General features: G+C 48.9%; 6 non-coding genes across 6 annotated transcripts; 4 read left to right on the top strand and 2 right to left on the bottom strand.

The window, feature by feature from the left end:
* The first annotated feature begins 5071 nt into the window (after nt 1–5071).
* Nucleotides 5072–5144, top strand: TRNAV-CAC (transfer RNA valine (anticodon CAC)). The gene has a single exon. It is a non-coding gene; the product is annotated as a tRNA-Val (tRNA).
* A 4551-nt stretch (nt 5145–9695) lies between these two features.
* Nucleotides 9696–9769, bottom strand: TRNAN-GUU (transfer RNA asparagine (anticodon GUU)). Its single transcript has one exon. It is a non-coding gene; the product is annotated as a tRNA-Asn (tRNA).
* Nucleotides 9770–10321: 552 nt separating this feature from the next.
* TRNAH-GUG (transfer RNA histidin (anticodon GUG)) lies at nt 10322–10393 on the top strand. Its single transcript has one exon. It is a non-coding gene; the product is annotated as a tRNA-His (tRNA).
* Nucleotides 10394–12253: 1860 nt separating this feature from the next.
* Nucleotides 12254–12325, top strand: TRNAE-UUC (transfer RNA glutamic acid (anticodon UUC)). Its single transcript has one exon. It is a non-coding gene; the product is annotated as a tRNA-Glu (tRNA).
* A 5873-nt stretch (nt 12326–18198) lies between these two features.
* TRNAG-CCC (transfer RNA glycine (anticodon CCC)) lies at nt 18199–18269 on the bottom strand. Its single transcript has one exon. It is a non-coding gene; the product is annotated as a tRNA-Gly (tRNA).
* A 5433-nt stretch (nt 18270–23702) lies between these two features.
* Nucleotides 23703–23773, top strand: TRNAG-CCC (transfer RNA glycine (anticodon CCC)). The gene has a single exon. It is a non-coding gene; the product is annotated as a tRNA-Gly (tRNA).
* Nucleotides 23774–25156: the final 1383 nt, after the last annotated feature.

The following is a 25156-nucleotide window of genomic DNA, read 5'->3' as shown; positions in this document are numbered from 1 at the left end:
GAAGTGCTTCTGGCTGGGAGATGTGATTACATCATCCCTGAAGCCATGGAGTCTGTTTCTGGGGAAGACTAAATCTTTTTCTGTGCTCTTTCTCTTCTACGTCATCAATTAGTCCTCAGTGTTTTGTAGGCTTTACTTTGAATCTTCTCTCTCTCTCTCTCTTTTTTTTTTTCCTCAGATGAGGGGTGCTGAATAAGAAGGAGGGGAGGGAAATCTTGGTGAAGTCTTCTCCGTGAGCACTGGCACGATGGCCCAGCACAGGGGCTCTGGGGGCAGACGGCCTGGCTCCGAGTGCTGGCTCTCACCATCAGTGGGATGGGGCCCTTGGCAAGTCAGCCAGCCCTCCGGTGCCCGAGTGTCCTCATCTGCAACGAGGGTGGTCAGAACCTGCACTGTCTCGGGGTTGTATGTGGGCTGGCTACACAAGGAACCGTGTGCCCGTCGCACAGTGAAGCTCTGAGAAAGCTGCTAGTACAATGGGAATTAAGACTTTGCTTTCCACTTCTAACTGTACCACACTGCCAGCTTTCAACATTCCTCAGAAGAAATGAGGGGTGTTAAATGGTTTGGTTGGCATATTAGTGACCAGCACCAGAAAAACTGGTTACTTAATGATTTTGAAAGCCATCTGAGTGGAGATAGTGCAGCAGGGGCCTGGATCCAGCGTCCTCAAATCCTTGGACCTTGGACAGGCATGATGATTGTTCAGCTCATGGTGGACAGTCTTTTGCACATGCTTCTAGCAAGAGCTTTTAGTATCTGGTCATACTTAATCCAGGTATTATAAGAAAACTTCAAGTATGCACTAGTGATCCCCCCTTCTTTTAAGAAAAAAAGAAAAAGAAAATATAATTTATCTGGAAGTTGTAGATGTCATCTTTCAGTGATGACGGTGTATTTGCAGTAAACCGGCATTCACCTTGAAAAGAAATAATGTCTGCATTGAAGGAATTCTGTTTGAAATCGTCGGGAGAACTATCCATTCAGCTCGAGAGAGAAGAGAAAAGTGAAGAGAAGCTCAGTGGAATAAAACTAGTTTTCTGCCTTTTCCCCCTCAGGAACAAGACCTTGAGGAACTGGAGAGATGGCAGCTAGTAAGAGTCAGAGAAAACAGCAACACATTAAGAAGTTTCATAGAGGGGCTCCTGGGTGACTCAGTCCTTGGGCGTTGGGTGTCTGCCTTCGGCTCAGGTCATGATCCCTGGGTCCTGGGATCCAGCCCCCCACCCCCACCCCGCATCCGGCTCCCTACTCTGTGCAAACTGCTTCTCCCTCTCCCACTTCCCCTGCTGTGTTCCCTCTCTCGCTGTGTCTCTCTCTGTCAAATAAATGATCAGAATCCTTAAAAAAAAAAAAAGTTTCATAGATCTGGACAGAGAGAGAGGAGAAAGGGGTAGGACATGTGGAGCTGACCAAGGATTCAGACGTGAGGAGCCAAGATCCTGGAGTAGGTTAAGTGAGCTGCATGCTTGGGACAGAATTTCCCCTGGACACATTCGCAAATTAAGCTATGTGCACATAAGAGGCTAGAAGTCAAGCAGAGTGTGGCTGAAAAGAAAGTGGAATTTTCAGCACTGCCATGGTGCTAAGGAGATACAAACTGAAGTTCAGGATTCATTGAAGAGGAAGGGCCCGAGGAAACATGCCACGGTCTCAGGTGGGGGAGCCCTGGCCATCTACAGCACAGCAGTTCGAGCAAACTAGCTGGAGACTGAGGCTTCCCCTGAGGGCAAACAAACTGTAAATCAGCTTAGTCAGGGATTAGGGTCGATCTGTTCCTCTGCTGCCTCCTGTGGGAGAGGGTGAATATCTTCAGAGAAAGACAACATCTTTCAAACAGGCTATCATTGTTCACACAACAGTTTCATCATTCAATCACAATACTCTAGGATTGTAAGGGAAGAGAAGCAAGGGGGTGGGGAAGCAAACCATGGAAACTAACTCATGGGTGATTGAGATACTGAGTTATGGGTTATTATTTTAGTTAGTAGAACATGGGGACTCTTGATCTTGGACTAGTGAGTTCAAGCCCCACCTTGGGTGTAGAGAGGTTCCTTAAATTACTTAAAAGTTACCTACAATTACTTTAAAAAGATAAAGTGGTATGATTCAGCTGACCAGAAAAGGGATGACAAGATAAAAAGTTTCATCAGAGAAACAGAATCCATTTTAAAAATCAGATAAAAACTACAGAAATAAAATACATAATAGTTGGCATTTTAAAGAGTTAATAGTTGAGTTTCATAGCAGTTTGGAAGAGAGATGATTATCCTGGAACTATGTAAGGAGAAGGAAACTCTCCAGGCTTAAGCATAGAGAGCTGAAAGGAAGAGAAATTCAGAAAGCAGTGTAATAGAGATATGGGCCATGTCCTGAAGGCCTAACACACATGTAATTAAAGTCTCGGAGGCTGGAGGAGACAGCAAATGGGGCGGAAACCATATAGAAAGATATTACGGACGATTAAGGAAAAATTGTGATGATCTATCCAACCACATGTGGAAGAAGATCAGTGAACTTCAAGCCAGAGAAGGACAAGAAAATCAGGGGCCCAAGCTGGTGAACTCCAAAGACAAATGAAAACAATCAGAGCAGCACCTGGATGGGGAGTGGGTGGTGAATTCCTATTACATCGTCGGAAGATTGGAAGCTGAATTCCCAGCAAAAACAATGAAAAAGGAGACCTTAGGGAAGGGTTAGAGCAAGATCATTTCCAACCTACTAGGTGCTGCTAATCCCTGGCCAGATATCTGTCAAGAGGAAGTGAAGACCTTACCACATTAGTAGCTTACCCCAACTAAAGGAAATGCAAAAGGTAACTCTTCAGGCTACCTGGGCGCAAGAAAAATCTGGAAAAATGAAGGTAGGAACGAAGAGCAACAGGTAGATAGGTTAAATATGTGACTAAGTCAAATAAATATCACTATCCAAACAATAATAATAATGTCTATGAATTCAAAATGTATGTTGAAATGAAAGTAAGGCCAAACACCCAAAAATGAGGGGAGTAAATGGAATTGAGATGTTCCAGAGCTCTAGCATTGTCTAGGAGGTGTTAAAGGTGCTAATATATTCAGTCTTTTGCATAGATTTTATAGACTACATGAAAAAAGTAACTTATTTGTGTACATATGAAACAAGTATATAGTTTAATCTTGAATTAATATTACATAGAACTAAAATAATATTTTTGAGAATTCTCAGGTTTTAAAACTAATTCACTTTATTTTGGGGTGGAATATTCTGGCTATACCTGTTATGTCCTGTGGTCTAATCTGTCATTCAGAGACACTGTTAATTAACTTTATGTTTAATGTTAAGGTTATAACATTAAGTATACCGCAAAATGTGATAAAGGTATAAGCCTCTGTGAGTATCAGCCAGCCTAATGTACTTCCATCAGCTCAGGAAGTTTCCTGGCAAAATATTTAAAAAAGGGAAGCCCTGTTCTCGACTGATACTTCCTGGCAGTGGGAGCACACAGGAGTATCAGATAGGTGCATTTGAATACATAGGTTTTAGGTGTACAAACATGCCTTTATGGTGGGCATCTTTTGCTGAACACACTGTTTGAGGGAGTTATTCGTGTTACTGCCTTATCCATAGTTTGAATGTTTTTACTACACAGTACTAATCCATTCTGAAAATACATGTGAGTTTTATCCAGGTTGGCCTAGTATAAATGACATCGCACCAATGTTCGTGTAGAAGCTTCCTTTGGATGTAAGCATTCGTTTTTCTCGGGAAGTTAATAGCAATTTATTACCAGGTAACAGGGTAGGTATATTTTTTAACTTTATGAGAAACTGCCAAATATCAGGAAAGTGGTCGTGCTTTAAATGGACTGCAATCAATACCACACAGTAAGGTCCTACACACTTGAATGGGGGACACAGAGAGAAAACAACTTGAAAAATCTATTTTTCTAGGCTTCTCCTCTCCACTCTGCTCCCAGTACTTAAGGCCTCTGTGGGGGTGGCTCAGTAGTTTAGGCGTCTCCTCTGCTTTCTGCTGGGGTCCTGATCCCAGAGTCCTGGGATTGAGCCCCACTTCAGGCTCCCTGCTCAGCGGGGAGCCTGCTTCCCTCTCCCTCTGGTGGCTGGTGCCCCTGCTTGTTCGTTCTCTCTCTCTCTTTCTGTCTCTCTGTCTCTGTCTCTCTCTGACAAATTAAAGATCTCTGTGAAGGTGGCTCTGGTCACACCAAGTGTCACCACCAGCCTATTCGGGTCTGGCTGCAAAGCCACAGAGAGACACCAAGGCAGCCCAGACAAGAGTCATTCCTAAACGCCAGGTAGGAATAGCCCTTCCCTCCCCAGTCAGGACTCTGTGACTCTTGGGCTCTGTGCCAAACTCTAAAAACCATTTCTTGCGCTTCCTTTTCATCCCTCCGTGCCTGGATTTCACTAGACACTGTCCGATGGTCATGGCCACAAGCGTCTTGTCAGTGGCTTTAAGGCAGCTCAGGCAGGAACCCGAGGGACCACCCGAGGATACCAAAGAGATTGCGGTTTGGCGAGAGGACCGCGGAGAAGCGCAGAGAGAAAGGGCGGGCGAGGGCAGAGCGCGCAGGGCAGGCGCGGCGGGGCAGGCGGGAGGCCGGGCAGAGGGCGTCCTCCGGTTCCTGGGAGGATTCCAGGCGCCGAGCAGCGGCCACGAGCCGAGAGCACCGACCGCCCCGCAGCGAAGCGGACCACCGACAGCCCCAGAGGGCGGGTGACCCCCGGCCGGGTGGAGGGGGCGCCTGGGGCTGGGACGCACGTGACCCGCCGCCTCCGGGAGCTGGAGAGTCGGCGGGGCGCCTTCGGCACCGGGGCGCGTCGTTCTGGATGTGGAAGCCCTGCCTTTGATGCGGATCCCGAAGCCAGACTGACGGCGGCCCCCGGCTCTTCGCTTCCTCGGGGGAGACGCGGGATCCCAAACCGGCGCCGCAGCGGGGCTGCGGTCCCTTTACCTGGAGGGTCGCGAGGGCTTTCAGGGGCTTTTTGCACTTAGGAAAGAAAGTGGTGGGCACAACAGTAGGGGTAGGACGGAAGCTGTTCAGGCTCCGGCATGAGATCCTGCCGCGTGCTTCGTTTCCGTAGTGTAGTGGTTATCACGTTCGCCTCACACGCGAAAGGTCCCCGGTTCGAAACCGGGCGGAAACAACAGCCTTTTGCCCCCTAGTCCTCGTGTTGACAACCCACAAAGGAGGACGCTTGGAGCCAAGGGGAAGGCAGCGTGCGCAGCCTCATTTTCCTTTCAGAGAAACAAACACGAAGCCAGGCTGCAGCTCCCTTGCTTCCTGACAGCCTACTGCGCACTTGACAACCTGGCCTCGTTCGTCCGCTGCCGGCCTCGCTGGAGAGCGGGGGCCACAACCAGTCAGGCAGGCCGAGAAGGGCACCGGGGACAAAGCCCAACGCACGTTTCCTCTACCTCCAGAAACCCCCTAACCTGCTCCTCTGGCGCCTCAATCCGCTCTACAGGCGGACAGGCACCCGGGCTCGGAGAACCGACCACGTCCTCCCGGAGCCGTACACTTGGTTTTCCCGAGCCCAGCCCGCTGGCGCAACAGGTGGATTTGCCCCCACAGAACCAAAGAACACGAACTGCACCTGGGACTCGTCGAGTCGGCGTTTCAGGCTCCACCCGATGAGCCCACGGGGGAGCCGAGGAGCCCTTCGGGTGCCATCATCAGGACAGCCCTTGAGTTAGTTGGGAGGCCACCAATAGAGGGACTGACTCTCTGCTCCTCACCCTCACCTTACTCATCGGGAAACCGAGGCTCACCAAGAGAGCATGGCCTTGGCTCTGCCACACACAGGGGTAAAGCTAGACTAGAATGGAGCACCGACCAGTTAGCTTGGGGTCAGACCTCAGAGCCCAAAGTGCTGCTGAGGCTGGGAGAGATGGAAGAGCAGCAGGGCAAGGGCTGGGAGCTGTGGGCCGCTGGGAAACGCCCCACTTTTGCTCTGCCCATCTGAGAAATCTAACTTTATTTTCAGGGTTTTCATCTGCAAGGGCCAAAGCAGGGATCCTGTGTGGATGCCGGGTGATCTGTGGGATACGATTTGGATTTTTCACGGCTACTGGTCAGGTTCTAGTCGCAGTCAGTAGGACCTTTCAGCACTGTCTCCTTACTTAGGATTTTCCTTTTCCTCCCCTAAATGTGCTGTGCACCAAAGGGCACGTGCAAAGGTGCCTCTGCAGTGAGTCCCTAAGAGCCAGAGGACCAGACTCCGGTTCCTTGGAATCACCTGGGTGGGAGAGCAGAGCTGGGATGAGCAGCCAGGGCAGGAGCTCACCTCCATCCCCCTCAGAAACCTAACCTCTCACTTCAAGGGTTTTCATCTACAGAGAACCTGCGATTTGACTGGATCACTCCTTTAAAACAAAGAAACAAACATATTTTGAAACACACAAAACAAGTTGCAGGTGTGGGAACATCCTGTATCCCTCACCTCAGTGCACCAGTTAGCATTTTCCCACATTGACACACCTCTCCCCCCCCCCCGCCCCCATATATTCAGTCTGGACACCCTTTGAAGACCTCTCAAGATAATTAGTTGGGCCACTGTCGCTCATTTCCTTGGGCAATGTCCCTCAAAACCAGCCTCTGCAGGACCTCTCCTCCAAGGCTAAGGGGAGGGCTTGTCCTCTGGAGGAGGCCCCTCTGGTCCCTTCAGGAACCAGACACCTGTTGCCCTCAGACTGTAGAGAAGCTTCAGGTGGACTGAGTGGTATGGCCTCTCCCAGAAGGTGCAGGCCAGCTTGTGCCCTGCACCTGTAGGAACACAATTAGGGTGTCATGCCCTGCAACCACTTGCCCTCTGGACTCCTTCTGGTGGCTTTGATGGGCAGAGGGTCTAGGGTCAGCCTGAGCCTTAGAACCCCCCACCCCAAGACAGACCCCTCAGGGAGGTGTAGCTCCCCCTTAGCTCCTGCCCTCCTGGTTGTCTGTGCCCTGCAGGGATCTGAAAGGGTCCTGGCCCAACAAATGGGGGAAGAATCCTTTCCTCTGGGGGGAGGATGAGGGGAGCAGGTGGAAAATTCTTCAAAAAGAAGGAGTTTTCAAGAGCTTTCCAGAGCTGTCTGCATTGGTGCTGTCAGGTAGGTGGTGGCCCTGTGATCCTGGTTCTTAGTCTTATTTTGTCCTGGCCTCGAGCTGGTCCTGGCTCCAGTCTGAGTCCAAGCAGACACCGGCAACTTGTGGTTTGTATCCAACTGTGCCTCTCCTCAAAGTGGGGAAGTGCCTGCGCTTCTATTTCCAGGACCCCAAGGGTCAGCAGGGGGTGGGGGTGGGGGTCCCAAGGATGCTATTGATGGGGTTTTCTTCTTTCCTTCCCCCCCCCCTTTTCTCTTCCTCCCTTCCTTCTTTCCTCCCTCACTCCCTCCCTCCTTCCTCCTTTCTTGCTTCCTTCCTTCGCCTCTATCTTTCCCTCTTTCTTCTTCTCTCTCTTTCTTCCTTTACATGTTTTGTTTAAGTAATCACTACTCCCAAGGTGTGTCAGCTGAACTCACAATCCTGAGACCAAGAGATGCATGCGCTACTAACTAAGCCAGCCAGGTGCCCATCCCACTCCCTTTCTTGCTGAATCTGTAACTCAGGGACAACAACAAAAACAAACAAGAACAAAAACAAAAACAGTTTAACTATAGATTAGTGGTCTCAGTGCTAGTTACAAGGAAAAAAAAATCAAGTGAAATCTTGAGTACTTTTAAAATACTTTTAAGGATTTCAGTAATTTATATATAATGGCATAGAAGATGTTTCTATCATGTGGTATTTCTGAAGAGGACTCCTTGTGTGCATCAGACTGCTTTAATAATTTTGATCTGAAAACTGCTTTATGTTGTCTTCTAGTCTTTCTAATACTGTAGAAAATACTGGTAGATGATATTCCAGTTTATACAAGTCTTGGGTTTATTTTCTCTTCAAAATCCTAGTGACCCTTAGCTGCCTCAATCTCCTATACTGCTTTTACTGGTCCAACAAACACACTTTAATTCCAGTACTACTTAAGAGTTTATACAATATGAAATTGTGTGTTTCAGTAAGATGAATACATCCTATTATATATTTTTAAGGAGACTAAGTCTTATAATTCTGAAAATCACAGTGATGTAATTATTCTTACAATTGTGTGTGTGTGTGGGGGGGTGGTAAACCATTTTACGTATCATATACAATCCCACCATGCATTTCTCCATTATGTGTCAGGTCAATTTGCAATTTGAAGATCTACTGTGATCTTTAAGTTCTTCCAAGGATATTAAATTGAGTTACTTAATGTATCAGCTTAGCTTAGAGCATCTCTAATTAAGAGATAAATCACAAAAACTTTTAAGACAGTGCTGCTGCACATTTTTAGGCATTAGATAGGGGGGTTGATGGAACAGGTTGAGGGCAGTCGACCTTTAGGAGATATCGGTGAGTGTAAAAAACACATGCGATGTCTGCTCCAGCAAGTGAGGGAGGGGCTATCAGTGAACAGTAGGGCAACGTTAAAAGATATGAGTGATGAGGGCGGGGGGGGGGGGACAGAAAATGATGTGAGTGATTGGAGTCCCTGAACAGAATGGGGGGCGGGGGGGGGGGAGAAGCCATTTTTGAGGAATTGAAGAATTTCCCATCATAATAAAAATGATAAACCCACCAACCCAAGGAGCCAAACGAACGAGATGAATGAGCGCAAGACACATGAAGAAAACCATATCCATTCACGTCCTAATTATATTGCTCAAATCCATGGGAAAAGAATAAAAAAATTTGCAAAGCCGCCAGAGGAGAAAGGTGTGATACCTACAGAACACAAAGATGAAGATGATGTGGGCTTTCTGGTGGGAAGCAGTGTGAGAAGGCCCTGGAGCAAACTTCAAAGTCAACGAGGATGTCCCCTCCAAAAAAGGCTTTCAAAAATGAAGGTGACACTGACACAGAAATGTTGACAGACTACATCACCAGCAGACCCACACTACAAGAAAGGTTACACGTACCACATGGGAATCTGCATTTAGCCAAAGGGACGGAAGGGCAACAGACTGGTAACCGCGTGGGAAAATAGATAAGATTCTTTTCTTATTACTTAAATCTCTTTAAAAACACGAGACAGATGAAACCAAAGTAGTAAGGATGGGTTTGGGGGTTTCTAACACGAAAAGTAAACGGCACGATGGCTACAGCATAAAGATGGACAGGGAAGAAACGTGAAGAGGTAGGGGATCCCTTAGAGGGAAGCCGGGAAATTACAGGTGTATGCGGCTATAAAGCTTGAAGCAGTCGCTGAAATAACAAAACAAAGAGTTACAGCTAATAAGCCAAGGAGGGAAAGGAGTGGATCATAGAAAAACCACGGAAACACTACGTCAGAGCAGTTGCTCTTCCAGGACTTTACCCTGTAGAAGTAGTCGTCTAGTACAAGAACGATGACGACAGCAGTATTTTATCCATACTATCCTCGAATCAACTTAAAGAGTATAAGGAAAGGATTCAATAAATACTGGCACAAACACACGCAGGCAGAAACTTCTCTGCCTCGTTAAAAGGCATTCGGAGGGTTGTACTCATTCGAGGACGTCCGGATTCGCAGCGACCTGTTTTCCTCCACAGCTCTCCTTCTCCAGAGTCCGCGGTGGCCTTCGAATCTTGGCCTCGGTCCTCCTGTTGTGCACAGGCCAAACGACAGGACCCTTTCTGCCTTCTAAAAATACTGCCGCGTCCCTGGGTGGGCTCGAACCACCAACCTTTCGGTTAACAGCCGAACGCGCTAACCGATTGCGCCACAGAGACCTTCGGGAAGCCTCCGCCCACATCCCGGTAGAGAGCGAGCACGCGCTCAACGCTAGGGGGAGCCACCCGCCTCCGGGGGGGGGGGGGTGCGAGTGGCCCGCCCCCTCCCCGGAGAAGCCGAAGGCCAACTGGTTCCCGGGAGGTTTCTCCCCGTGGATTCCGCGGGCACCCGACCTTCGGCGCCGCTGGCGCTCGGCTTGCTCCACTCAGCGGCGGTCGGTGTGGGGGAAGCTGGAGAGAGGGTGGGGTGCGGCTGCTCAGAAGGCGGCAAACGCCAAGAGGCGGCAAAGAAAAGCGGGGGAGGCGGGGACGGGATGGCGAGACTGCCCAGGACCCGGATTGAGGGACCGGACAATGGTTTTTTGGTGGTGGTTTTGTCCTTATCGCGTAGGAGGTTCCGAGGAAGGGAAGGAAGATCCGAGAGCGGGTAGGAGAGACGCCACAGCACCAGTACCTGCAGTTTGTCCGATGAGAAAACAGTGCAGCTACAGGAATGATTTTGCGTCAAAAGTCCTATTGCGACTGGAAGGCCGGCCGCCGGGAGGGTGGCGCGCCGTGATCGTATAGTGGTTAGTACTCTGCGTTGTGGCCGCAGCAACCTCGGTTCGAATCCGAGTCACGGCACTCTTCTCGGCCCCTCGCGACCCGTCCCTTTTACTTTGTCTTTAAACACCCCCACCCTCGGGGCGCCAGCGCCTCGAACCTGGGGGCCCGAGAGCCCTGCTTTCCGCTGGCCACTGGGCGCCGGGAGGTCTTCTTCATTCACCCGAAGGAAAGGAAAACTCCACTCGCCGCTAACCTCGGGACCTTCTCCGCTCTGACTCGGAGCGTAAGGAAACTCAACCAAATGGCTTTTCTTCAGCGCGCCTCCAAACGAGGACAAGTCCTGGAGTCCCCAGCTGTCCAGCGAGAAGCCTCGTGGGCTGTCCTTGCTGGGAAGTGGCGTCCCCGTGGTCCTCAAAAAACCTTAAGGATCTTCAAAGACCAGAGAAAAGTGCCTGTCAGGTAAGTGACAGCTCTTCCACAGACCTGTTGAGCGCCTCAGACCTTGGCTCCTGCGAATCTCTGTCTCGGGGGAACTCTTTCAGTCCTTGGCTGTAGTCCTTGGCGTCATCGCAGCAACCTCTCCAGTGGCTCGTGGCATACCCTCAAGGGTTTGAAAATGCCTGTCGGCAGCCCCTTCCACGCCCGACGGTATTTATTCATCGCGATACCACTGAGAGTTGTGCTTGTTGCACATCCTTGCCAGGATGGCGTGTTTCCCATCCTTACCAGTAGTGCTATCTCGATGTGATTTTAACATCCATTTCCCTAGCGGCTAAAAATACTGAGCACCCTTTTATGTGCTTTGTTGGCCTCGTGTATCTTCTTTTCCGAAGGATCTGTTCATGTCTTTTACCCATCTCAAAAACTTGAGTTGCCTGATTTTTTTTTTTTTTTTTAATTATCAGTTTGGAGGCGCTCACAGCACCCTATAGCTACAGGTGTGGGGGTTTGCTTGCTTGCTTGCTTGCTTGTTTGTTTTTTGTTTGTTTGTTTGGTTGGTTGGTCAGATATGTTTTGTGAACATTTTCTCCCTGTCTGTGGCATGCTGTTTTCACTGTCTTGGTGGCGTCTTTGAATGAGAAGATATGGTTAAAGTTGATGAAGTCTAACTTGCCCTGTGTGTTTTTTGTTTTTTTTTTTTAAAGTACATATTTTTTCCTGGTTCTTGTTTAGGAAATCTTTGCCTACCACCAAGTCACAAAGTAACCTCCAAAAGGTTTATGCCTTCAACTTTTACGTTTTAGGAGGCACCTCCCATTAATTTTTGTGTGTAGTGTTGGGTAGCAGTAAAGCTGTTTCCGCCCCCGATATTGAACCTATTTCCTTACCCGGTTGAACTGTTTCTGTTGAAAACGAATTCACCAGGTCATCTGTGGGTCAGTTTCAAGTCTCTCGGCTCGGTCCATTTATCTGTGTGTGTCTCCTGATGCCGCTGGCACATTGCAAGGTCAGTAGGGGCTCAGAGTAAGTCTTCAAGTCGCGTAGGGTGAGCTGCGGGGGCAGCAGGTTGTAGGCGGCATAGATCCGGAGTCCAGTTCCCGGCTGCGGAGCCTTCCTTGAAAGCGGTGTCAGTCCGCCGGAATCCACCGGGTGATGCGAGGACCCCGGGGTGTCACGCCGGGCGCCTCCCTTCCCGCGCTCTCGCGGCACCGCCTGTCCGCACGCTACCGCCTCGCGAAGGCGCGTCACCAGGGCGGCTCTGAGGGGCGACCGGGCCGGGCCGGGGCGACTCGCGCCGGGACGGGTGGGCCAGGCAGGGCCCTGGCGGCCCTTGGGGCGTCTCCTGCGGCCTCTTGTGTTGGAGAGGGCGGGGACGGACCGTCCTTGTGAAAGGGCTCCGGGGAGGACGGGTGACCTCCCTGAAGGCTCAAGGCCTTCCACGGCTCAGGGGGACAGGACTTCCGTGGGAAGGCGGTAGAAGAGAAGGCTCCCGCGTGCTCCCTGGTGGTCTAGTGGCTAGGATTCGGCGCTTTCACCGCCGCGGCCCGGGTTCGATTCCCGGTCAGGGAATCGCTTTTTTGACCAGGCATCTTCCCTTCTAGCCCTGCAGCTGCGCGCCGGCGGTGTGCTCCCCCCACCGCACCGACTCTTCCTCTCCCGCGGCCGGGGGGAAACGATGGCTGGCCCCTTGGCAGGGCGCGCCGGGCTTGATTGTGTCCAGGTCCGCCGCCCGCAGAAGTGACTGCAGAGGGCCACTAAGCAGCTGACTCGTGTTTACATCTACGCGGCGGAGGTTCAAATCCCCGTGGGGCCGCCCCAGAGGCGCCCACCAGGCTAAGCTCTGGAGGCCAGGCCACGTCGCGGGGTTCGTGTGTACCCCGGACGCGAGCCGGTGGGCCCAGTTCCTCGGCTCAGTTCGTGCGGGGAAAGCGTACTACGCGTTCGGACCCGATACCCGCGAGGGCTGAAGGGAGCGGGTCCTCCCCGAAGGCTGTCTCATTTGCAGATTAAGCGGCGTAGGGAGGTGATGTTAGCTGACGCAACAAAAGGCAGCGAGTGAGGGGTGCACTAAACGGAAAACTTACTGCTTCCGTAAGCCGAAGGTAGGGATAGAAATCCACACCCGGATCCCAAAACGATGATACCCCAGTCAAATCCCCCAGTTTCTCCCAAGGGCTGTTGCATTTAGACCCTGTAGACTTTACCAGGCGCTGGGCCCGTTTTCTTTTTTCCCTTCGACCCTGGCTCTGAAGACCTGTTGAGGTAAATGTGACGTTCCGGTAAGGCTGGAAGAGAGAGCGAGCCAGGGCCGACGGAGGTGCTGTGGACCCAGCAGGCTGCAGAGGCGACCGGTGCGGGGTGGAGACCAGGCCGCGCAGGGGCTGCGGGGCGGTGAGTGTGGGGCCGCTGCCGAAGGCGGATGGCCTCAGGGGCCAACTCGTGGGTTCTCGTGGGGGCAGGTGTGCGAGGGGAGAGGGGCGAGTGTCTCTTGAACTCCTTTCGGGAGCGGTTTGGAAGAATGGCGAGGGCTGGGTGGAGGAGAAGTTGGTGACCCTGAGTGTACCAGGCAGGAATGGAAGGCTGTAGGGGTCGGTGGAGGTCCGCTATAGGCAAAGATAACTATTTTCTTGACGGTGGGGTATTGACTGCATTTTCCGTCCGTTACTTGGCTGGGTGCTTTTGTTCTGGCGGTGGTTTCGCCCCCCCCCCTTCCTTTGTTTTTCTTTTTTTCTTTCTTTTTTTGCTTCTTTAGGTCTCCTCTCCTCTCCTTGCCCCCAAGACTGTCTTTTCTTCACTCTTGTTCTCGCTGAGACCCTAGGTGTGTGCGCAGTGGGGCACCCTGAGGCTGCTTTCTACAGACCCTTCGGTGGAGGAAGCATGGTTGAGGGGTTGGAGGTGCACAACACCGCCCGGTTCCAGCAGGCCGCACGGGAACCTTCTGTGGTGGTTCACTCCAAGAAATCCAGGAATTCTAAATTCATCCCTGCCATCTGGGTAATGATGAAGGCAGAGTTTTCCAAAGTAAGAGAAGAATACCATCTATTTCATTTCTGATTACAAGGTCTTTTTGTGTGTGGGTTTTGGGTTTCTTTTTTTCTTTCTTTTGTGTGTGGGGTGTGTGTGTGTGTGTGTGTGTGTGTGTTCGTATGTTTGTTTTTCGTTAATTAATCTTGATCGGTACCTTAAAAAAAAAAAAAAAAAAAAAAAGAGCCTAAAGGTAGATGGCAAGCTTGCCACTAACATTTGCAAGTGTTCATGCAAAAAGTAAAACAGAGGCATCAAATCAAATCTCCTCCCGCTCCTGGGTGGACCTTGAGGGCTAGGAACACAGAAAAATGGACATTGTCAGTCCCAGGCTCCCTTGAGAAGGCATATAGGAGGTCCTCACTACATTAAGGTGGGACCCGAAGATCCAAAGCCCTGGCGGGTAAAGGTGATCCCATCTAGTCCTGCCCCTTCTACTTCCAGGGCTCTTTGGACAAGGCGGCCTTGGCTCTCCAAACAGAATAAGGAAAAGGAAGGCTTAAGAGGCCCTTGACAATAAACAAACTGGAGTAGGCGGGCGGCACAGGCAAGCAGGCCCTGGCTGGCTCACCGGGTAGAGCAGCCACTCTTGATCCTCAGGCTTGTAAGTCCCAGCCCCACGTTGGGTTGGACGTAGAGATAACTTGAAGATAAAATCTTTAAAAGAAAGTAAATAAAAAGCCCCTGAAGAAATTGTGGCGGCGGGCTTGACCTCTAGTGGATTTAGCCTTGAGTACACATAGCCTGGGTAAGTCTGGGAGACCGTGGGCCATCAACTTGGTGGGTATGTTTCCCAGTCAGTAACAAACCCCAACCAAGAGCCTGCCAGAGGAGAGCATAGTCAAAGGAGAACATACTCATCCAATAACACTTCATCCAGGTACCCTCCAGTAGCATCTCAAGAGAATCAACTTGCATCTAGAATTCAGTTATAAGACAGAAGGACGAAAGCTCAGATATCTGGAATTTTAGAGATGCTTCCATCCATCCTTGTCTCAGGGCAGACATGAAGATGGAAATTGGGACATAATTCTGAAAGAAACAAAACTGAAAAGATTGCAGCTACTGCATAAGGTGTGGTGAAGCCAGTCTTCAGAGGACCATACACACCTTTTAAATGTAAATCATGACAATTGGGGCTAATTCCTAATGAGCTAAACCTCCATCTCAAAGAGTTACCAAAAAATTTTTTAAAAATAACAAGAACAACAAAAGCATATGGGACCAGAAATTAAATATAAAAGCAAGAATTTGAAAATTAGAAAAGACATGAAAATAAAAAAGAAAATGAGAAGTGAATATACAAAAGCAAAAAGTCAGTGGTTGGCTCTTTGAAAAGACTGCTCTGATAAAACTGGGAAGAGGGAAGATGGAAGTCACTGCTACTCAATGGGTAGACACGAGATTAACACTAAATGAGTTCATAAACATGCATATGCCAACCCATTAAATGTTTTAGAGGAAATGTAGGTATATTGCAGTATGATGTGGGTAGGGTGGGGAGGAGGACTGGTCCTACAAGCATTAATTTTTTTTTTTTTTTTAATTCTTTGCAGGCTTTCTTCCTGCAAAGAAAGCCCAAGGACCAAAAAAGGTCATTAGAAGAAATGACTCCAAAAGCAAAGAAATTCTACAAGCATCAAAAGATGACAGAATTCCCCAACTTAGGTTTATGAGTTTGGGTGGAAACCAAAAACCCCAAAAAGGCAATGGGAAAAACAGAAATTACAGGCCTCGCTTAGTGCTGAGTATACACAGCTGCGGAAACAAAAAAAAAAGACTGAATCAAACAAAATATATATTTAAAATGTGTCATGACAAAACTGGTCTTACACTGGGGAAGCAGTTGATTATCATTAGAAAATAAATGAATTCGTCACACTAACAACTTATATGGGAGGAAAATGGGAATCACCAAAGCCCAGAAAAGGTGTTTGAAAAAATTCGTTATCAGTTTATGATTTTTCAGAACCTCTTAGCCTAACAGGAAGAGAACAGCCCTCATCTGCTGAAGGGGTAGCTTCTAGACCAAAAAACAGACAGACAAAACCCCTTCAACACACATTATAGTTGATGATAGAATACTGACCTTTTCCCCCCTTACCCTTGCCAATCAGGAATTGTCAGGAAGCAGACAAAGAGGCCCGCTGCCATCACTTCTCTACACCACTGTGATGGAGATCTTAGCCAGTGAGGAAAGGCAAGAAGAAGTAGGAGAAGTGCAAATGAAAAAAAAGAATACTACAATTATTTATATATATGAAATAAATTACTGGAACTATTAAGAGAATCGAGCTTCTTTGGTATATACACAAATAGAGAAAGCAGGCTATGATGAAGATTCAAAATCCAAAGGTGTTAAAAACATTATAAATGTTCAATGATTATAGCATATAAGAATTCAATGCCATGTACTGTGCCGGGTGGGGGGAGGAGGGGAGAAGAGGGATGAAATATGATCCCTACCTCCACCATCACCAGAGTAACTTCCATGTGGATTAGGCACCAAAATGTGAAACGAAACCACGGATGATTTTAGTTGGTATTAATGTATCGAGGTAGTCGCATGATCTCAAGAGTAAGCAAGGATTGAAAACACAAGACAAAAAAGACCAATTTTTAGTGAAGAGGCTAAGTCACCTGCTTCAAGAATCTCTGTTCATTGCAGCACAGAATCAAGGGTAAAAAGTCAAGGCACAATTGAGGCGAATGTATCTGCAGTCAGCATAATCAAGTGGTATCAAAGATTCTTAATGAGTTATTGCAAAAGGAGAAGAAAAAGACAGACCTATAGGAAAAATCACCAAAGTCGGGGGAAAAAACACAGGAGAAAATTCAAGTGGCTAACCAACATGGACCCGTGCTCCAATTCATTACCAAGAAGGGCCTTCAAAACGGAACCCTGATGAGAGAATATTACAGAGAGGCAAAATAACAACAGCACCACTAATAATTAAGTGGGAGTAGGGGGTGAGGTAGAAGGTTATGACCTGGTAAAGCATGGGAGTGGTTGATTAAAGGGCTAATAATATTTTACTTCTTCATCTGTGTGTAGGCTACACAGGTGTGTTCTGTGCATTTTACCTTATGTATGTTACAATTTTTCAACCCCCCACCCTCAATCTTCCCCACTCCCCCCACCTTCCTCCCACCCCCTCCACAAAACTCTTGAGGTTGAATCAATCACGTTTGTTTTTTAAAATTTTTGAAGATTTTATCTGTGTATTAGAGAGAGAGCGCGCGCGCGCGTGCCTGTGAGCCTGAGCTGCGGGGAGGGGCAGAAGGAAAGGGAGAAGCGGACTCCCCGCTGAACAGGGAGCCCAGCCCGGGGCTCCATTCCAGGATCCCAGATCAGGACAGGAGCGGAAGGCAGAGGCTTTAACCGACTGAGCCACCCAGGCGCCCCTAAATCAAGTTTGTTGTGTTGGTTGTTGTTTAGTTTATTTTTTAAAGCGGAAAGGAGGGGAATCTCCCCCAATGTCACTAATCTTCACTTTTAAGCTGCTGTTAGGTAGGCAAATCCTCCAAAGATTTTCGGAGGAAAATTCGTCACCCGTAGCGTCTAACGCAGTCACGCCCCTACTACCCTCTAATTGGAATCCTTTCCAAGGAGCGCCCAAGAGCTAGAGAACAAACCCGGCTCCACGGTTCCCGGAGTCTTTAGTTCCTCTTCCTTTCACAAGTATACTCTTCTTCTTCCGGCCCACACCTGTTGAGGCGCATCGCCGGGCACGCGGCGGTCCTTCCCCGGAACCGCGATGGGCCGGCGGGAGGAGCGCGGACCGCGGCGACCAGCCGCGCGAGCGAGGGGCCTCTGGCCGCAGCCCCCCTGGCGTCCACCAGCCTGCGCCTTCCTCGGGCCGCCGACGCCGCCCCGGCCACTGGGTGTCTGCCCGGCCCCGGGGCGGCTCCCCTCCGGCGACCTTCCCGTGGCTGCCCTCGCTCCGGGGTGAGACGTGGCCCAGCGGCCGACCCCAGGTCCAGCACGGGCCTCAGTGACCTGGTGGCCCTTTGGGTTCCGTGGGTCCTGCAGGGGAAAGCCTGAAAGTAACTGTGGTCTTAAGTCCAAGCAGTCTAAACTGCAGACCCCGAGCAGACACTTGGGGGGGGGGGGTGGACAGGTGAGAACTCTCGAGCGAGGTGGTTGCCGCGCTGCACGCCAAAGGCTACTCCACTCAGGCCCAGCCCCAGTGTAGATCGGCTCCTTCTTGCTTTCTGCTTGGAAATGGCCCGCGGATTCGGGGTCTCGTTTTTCCTGCTCCTGGCGGCCAGAATCAGGAAACCACAGGACCTGGCCTGTGCCACCGGGAAAGCGAGGAGGAGGGGCCTCGTGAGCGTCTGAGGTCTGCAGGGGAGGGGAGAGGAGCGGGGAAAGGCACAGGAGGGTCGCGGATGGGAAAAAAGGGAACGAGGCAGGATGCATTGGCCGGGAATCGAACCCGGGTCTCCCGCGTGGGAGGCGAGAATTCTACCACTGAACCACCAATGCCTCACACACGCCTCGGCGCATGGTGGGTCTCTAGAAAGAAGTTCCAGAGTGACCGTGGGAAGGAGCACCGGGGAGCGGAAACGCTCCAGAAGACGTTTACGCGGTCGTCTTTGGAGGACTGACCTAGCAAGCCCACAGGCACTCGAAGCAAAGGCTTCGGAAGGAGGTTTCCATCAGGCAACAGCGTCAAGTGGGGACATTCGAACAAGATAGCAAAATAAACTGTTCCGTCCGCTCACACCACAACTCTGAGAAAGTTGTGATGTGAGCAACTGTACAACAGACTCCGGCAGGAAAACGTGGGAAATTCATCCAGACCCCTTGATCAACCCTCAGCCTCGAACTGTCGCTATACAGAGTCTGAGAACGTATCTTACTTGCCAGTTTTTTAGGCCCCACATGTTGGGGCTAGGAATCAGTATGACTTTTTGAAGGACAAGAGCCACAGTGTTGCAAGGAATCCCTTCTTGCTAGAAGGAAAGCTAGGTGGAGGCTGAGTTACAAACTTAAACTCAGCAAGGAAAACAACCATCAGGTCACCCTTTAGGAACTTTGGTTCCATCTGTCCTTTGCCCAATACACAAAACACACTCTGGCTCTGGCCAATACGCTTTCAGTTATCACCTACATCGACAGGTGTACATTTATTCCCATATCTCTTCCAAAACTACAAACCTGCACTTCCAACATACTGCATCCTGAGGGAGCCTTCCACAGCCTAAATCTGGACACACCTGTACCTAATACCACCTAGTGTCCTCATATTCCTTCACTACAGTGTCTTGATATCTGTACGATGTGTATTCTGCTCGCCCCCCTACCATCCCTATTATCTGTCTCCTGCCATTTCTCAGGTCTGGTAGCAGTGAAGTGCTTGACAGGTCAGGAAGAATCTTAGGATCTCATGTCCAGGCACTTGCTTCTCTCTACAGGTGAGGGTCTCTCACAATGCCCGCTTTGTTCTTCAAATTCATTCTCATGGTAACTCTTTTCCGTGTGAATCTAAAAGCACCATCCTTATAGGAAAAAAATGGATTTAGTTTGACCTCATTAAAATGAAATCCTTCTGCTCTGCAATAGATTCTGTTCTGGGAGTCAAAGACAAGCCAGAATCTGGGAGTAAATATTTGCAAATTATTTATCTGATAATGGACTTGTATTCAAAATACACTAATAACTGTATAACTCAAAAATAACAATTTCAAAACCCAATTCAATAAAGGGCAAATATCTGAACAGTCAAGGATATATATGTGACAACTCAGGACATGAAAAAATTTTCAACATTATTTGTCATTAGGGAATTGCAAATTAAAACAACATTAGGATACCAGTACACACGTATTAGGATGTTTAAATCTAAGAAGTTACATTACCAAATGCAGTGAAGATCTAGAGTAGTGGGAACCATCATTCATTGCTTTGGAATGCAAAACGATACAGTCACTTGGAGAGACTGTTTGACAGTGTCTTGCAAAGCTAAACCTAATCTTACATATGTACTGCATCAGTATCCTAGGTCTTTACCGAAATTTTTGAAAATTTATTTCCACACAGAAACTCACACATGAATGGTCACAGAAACAGGAAGCAACTAAGATACCCTTCAGTACGTGAATGGATTGAACTATGGAATGGAGTAGTATTAAGAAATAAAAAGAAATGGGCTACTATTACTAATGGGCTCAGTGGGTTAGGCCTCTCTACCTTGGGCTCAGGTCATGATCTCAGCGTCCTAGGATAGAGCCGGGCATCATTGGGCTCTCTGCTCAGCAGAGAGCCTGCTTCCCTACCCTCTCTCTCTCCCTGCTTCTCTGCCTGCCTCTCTGCCTACTTGTGATTTCTCTGTCAAATAAATTTTTTAAAATAATCTTTAAAAAAGAAGCCTTTGGGCGCGTGGGTGGCTCAGTGGGTTAAAGCCTCTGCTTTCGGCTCAGGTCATGATCCCAGGGTCCTAGAATGGAGCCCAGCATCGGGCTCTCTGCTCAGCAGGGAGCCTGCATCCTCCTCTCTCTCTCTGCCTGCCTCTCTGCCTACTTGTGATCTCTGTCTGTCAAATAAATAAAATCTTTAAAAAAAGAAAGAGCCTTAAGTTCATATTGCTAAGTGAAAGAAGCCTGTCTGAAAAGACCACATATGACACTCTGGGAAAAGGCAAAACTATAGAGATTAAAAATGATCAGTGGTTGCCAGGACTTGGAGAGGGGAAGGATGATTATGTGCAGTATGAAGAATATTTAGGGTATCAAAAGTATTCTGTATGTCATAGTAATGATAGACACATGACATTATCAATTTGTCAAAATTGATTTGTCTTTAAAAAATGAAGAGTTTTAGTTGATAATAATGTGTCAATATTGGTTCATTATTTGTAACATAGGTATCATATAAATGCAATATATTAATAATAGAACTGGGAGAACTGAATAAGAGAACCCTGCTATCTGTTCAATTTTTTTTGTAATCCTAAAACAGTTCTAAAATTAGTGTATCGATTAATACAAACCTGAAGTTCCTTTGATCAGATTTGGTGAAGTAAAACAAAAAGTCACAATAAAAATTATTTTCTTGTGAGTGTGTCTCTCCACATGGAGTTCATTCTTGTCCTTAATTTTACCAAGACCAGCAAACTAGGACCTAACTCCTTAGAAGGTCAGAAGCCCCACAACCCAATTCTCTGCATTCAAGTGTCTCCCTTCCTTGAGCCCCTAATGCCTCTCCTATAGCCACTTCTATCCTTCAGGAACTTCACTTTTTGATTCCACTACATGTGCTATGTGGCCAAAGGATAGGATAGGATAAAGAACAAGGGTAACAGTGGTTTTTTTTTTTTTATCATTATTCATTTATTTGACAGAAAGAGAGAGAGAGATTGAGAGAGAGCCATCACAAGTAGGCAGAGAGGCGGGGGGCAGCGGGGGGCGGGAAGCAAGCTCCCCGCTTAGCAGAGAGCCTGATGCCGGGCTTGATCCTAGGACACTGAGATCATGACCTGAGCCAAAGGCAGAGGCAGAGGCTTTAACCCACTGAGCCAATTGTTTTAAGTACAATTTCAAATCGCAGAGAACCACCAGGTACATCTGAGTCTTCAAAGACATACTCTTGCCAGGTGATGACTGCACTGCAGGTCAACAAACATGTGGGATCAATTCAAGGCTCAGAGCCCTACAAAATCCCTATTTAGGGTAGCTCCTTAAGGTCTTCTGTTCTGGAATTAACTAAAGAGGCATTGTTGCTATTTTTCTCCCTGCACTGCCACTGCCACTTCTGGAAACCAGAACCCAGAATCAACCCGTTTTCTCTGTGCAAAAAGAAAAACTTAAAAGTGGAAGGCATGTGCATTTGCTAGGAGTTGAACCTGGATCTCCTACATTGTTCTTGTGGAACAAGAATTCTACCACTGAACCACCAAAGCTTCATCCTAGGTTGCACCTAGGTCTTATCGTCTTCAAAGACTCTGAAAAGAATTCTTAAAATAAATGTGTATAGATCTCTTTGGTAGACACATAGATCAAACAGTAAAGACACCCAGAGCAAAGTCTGCATAAGAAACTTAAATTATGCAACACTATAAAGTTGAGGTATTCAAATAAAAATCATCTTCTCACTTCAGATGCATTCTTTTGCTGCCCCATTTCTTAGGGCCTCCAAGCTCCCTTTCCTCCCAAATTTAATACCAACATGTCTTTCCCCTCAATAGACATTCAGGACCCAGTAACATTTAGGGAAGGTAGACTTTTGTGGATATACCTGAGTTAATCCAGAAGATCTGGGTGATAACAGCTTCTCTCACCCTACCTCTATTTTGTGTCCTGGAAAGAGGCCAAGGATCAATGGTCCTGCTTTTTTCCTGTATTTGAGAGAGACTTACAAAAGGATGAATACCTGAAAATTTCATTGGAAGATCTTCCATTTAACCACACCTCCTTTGGCCACTCAAGGAGGCCATACCATGACAAAAAATTGGACTAGATCCTAGACAGATGCTAGAATGTTACTCTTCTAGCCAATATAAACTGTTTCTTTTCTTTCTTTCTTTTTTTTTTTTTTTTTGTCCTTTGCCTCTGACTGATATTCTGATATTTATATTTTCACTCTTTAATGCTTGCATTCTAGGGAGAGAGACTTTGCACCTCTGTGGCTCCTGTCCTTAAAAAGTCATACAGATTCCTAGCCCTAACATGTGGGGGAGCTCTCCAGGTCCCGTGTCCTCCCGCACCCCCCCCCTTCTTAATTTCCCCAAGGAATTTCCCCAGAGAAAATTGGGGAAAGAAATTCTCTATTTCAGTGTCATCAAAGGACATTTCAGCCATCCATGTTTTTCTAAAAAACAGCCTGCTCCTTATATGGCCAATACACCAAGCCCTGTGCTTCAAGAGGCATCTCAGAGTCAACAAATGCTACAACTCACCGCAGCCAGGAGTTCAATTTAAGGAAATTAGATTCTCCAAAACAGCTAATCATCAGTCACAGGCTTACTAAAATACACCAAGCCCTGTGCTTCAGAGGCATCTCAGAGTCAACAAATGCTACAACTCACCGCAGCCAGGAGTTCAATTTAAGGAAATTAGATTCTCCAAAACAGCTAATCATCAGTCACAGGCTTACTAGTAATCTTTTTTTTTTTTTTAAAGGATTTTATTTATTTATTTGACAGAGAGAAATCACAAGTAGTCAGATAGGCAGGCTTCCTGCCAAGCGGGACTCAATCCCACTAACCCTAAGATCATGACCCCAGCCGAAGGCAGCGGCTTAACCCACTGAGTCACCCAGTCGCCCTGTACTAATCCTGTCATAATTATGGTATATCACATATCCACTGAAATACTTAGAACACCTTAAGAGGCAGATAAATACTATTGTTATAATGATCACAGAACGACATAATTATTGTACCCACAAACCCTCCCCAAACAAAAACCCAGTAACAAAGACCTAACTGCATTAACCGAAATGTGTTTCTTCCTTAGATCTTCTAATTCCTCTACCAATTCCAACCAGCATCTGCTGCTTCTTACTTTCCCCGGTTAGAATTTTACTTGCTCTGAACTGGCAAGTTAGATACGTTCTCAGACTCTGTATAGCGACAGTTCGAGGCTGAGGGTTGATCAAGGGGTCTGGATGAATTTCCCACGTGTTCCTGCCGGAGTCTGTTGTACAGTTGCTCACACCACAACTTTCTCAGAGTTGTGGTGTGAGCGGACGGAACAGTTTATTTTGCTATCTTGTTCGAATGTCCCCACTTGACGCTGTTGCCTGATGGAAACCTCCTTCCGAAGCCTTTGCTTCGAGTGCCTGTGGGCTTGCTAGGTCAGTCCTCCAAAGACGACCGCGTAAACGTCTTCTGGAGCGTTTCCGCTCCCCGGTGCTCCTTCCCACGGTCACTCTGGAACTTCTTTCTAGAGACCCACCATGCGCCGAGGCGTGTGTGAGGCATTGGTGGTTCAGTGGTAGAATTCTCGCCTCCCACGCGGGAGACCCGGGTTCGATTCCCGGCCAATGCATCCTGCCTCGTTCCCTTTTTTCCCATCCGCGACCCTCCTGTGCCTTTCCCCGCTCCTCTCCCCTCCCCTGCAGACCTCAGACGCTCACGAGGCCCCTCCTCCTCGCTTTCCCGGTGGCACAGGCCAGGTCCTGTGGTTTCCTGATTCTGGCCGCCAGGAGCAGGAAAAACGAGACCCCGAATCCGCGGGCCATTTCCAAGCAGAAAGCAAGAAGGAGCCGATCTACACTGGGGCTGGGCCTGAGTGGAGTAGCCTTTGGCGTGCAGCGCGGCAACCACCTCGCTCGAGAGTTCTCACCTGTCCACCCCCCCCCCCCAAGTGTCTGCTCGGGGTCTGCAGTTTAGACTGCTTGGACTTAAGACCACAGTTACTTTCAGGCTTTCCCCTGCAGGACCCACGGAACCCAAAGGGCCACCAGGTCACTGAGGCCCGTGCTGGACCTGGGGTCGGCCGCTGGGCCACGTCTCACCCCGGAGCGAGGGCAGCCACGGGAAGGTCGCCGGAGGGGAGCCGCCCCGGGGCCGGGCAGACACCCAGTGGCCGGGGCGGCGTCGGCGGCCCGAGGAAGGCGCAGGCTGGTGGACGCCAGGGGGGCTGCGGCCAGAGGCCCCTCGCTCGCGCGGCTGGTCGCCGCGGTCCGCGCTCCTCCCGCCGGCCCATCGCGGTTCCGGGGAAGGACCGCCGCGTGCCCGGCGATGCGCCTCAACAGGTGTGGGCCGGAAGAAGAAGAGTATACTTGTGAAAGGAAGAGGAACTAAAGACTCCGGGAACCGTGGAGCCGGGTTTGTTCTCTAGCTCTTGGGCGCTCCTTGGAAAGGATTCCAATTAGAGGGTAGTAGGGGCGTGACTGCGTTAGACGCTACGGGTGACGAATTTTCCTCCGAAAATCTTTGGAGGATTTGCCTACCTAACAGCAGCTTAAAAGTGAAGATTAGTGACATTGGGGGAGATTCCCCTCCTTTCCGCTTTAAAAAATAAACTAAACAACAACCAACACAACAAACTTGATTTAGGGGCGCCTGGGTGGCTCAGTCGGTTAAAGCCTCTGCCTTCCGCTCCTGTCCTGATCTGGGATCCTGGAATGGAGCCCCGGGCTGGGCTCCCTGTTCAGCGGGGAGTCCGCTTCTCCCTTTCCTTCTGCCCCTCCCCGCAGCTCAGGCTCACAGGCACGCGCGCGCGCGCTCTCTCTCTAATACACAGATAAAATCTTCAAAAATTTTAAAAAACAAACGTGATTGATTCAACCTCAAGAGTTTTGTGGAGGGGGTGGGAGGAAGGTGGGGGGAGTGGGGAAGATTGAGGGTGGGGGGTTGAAAAATTGTAACATACATAAGGTAAAATGCACAGAACACACCTGTGTAGCCTACACACAGATGAAGAAGT

This window comes from Mustela lutreola, chromosome 10 (genome assembly GCF_030435805.1).
Source record: "Mustela lutreola isolate mMusLut2 chromosome 10, mMusLut2.pri, whole genome shotgun sequence".
Classification (NCBI taxonomy): Eukaryota; Metazoa; Chordata; class Mammalia; order Carnivora; family Mustelidae; genus Mustela; species Mustela lutreola.
Note: the sequence above shows the minus strand (reverse complement) of the source record. Positions and strands in the feature narration are given on the sequence as shown.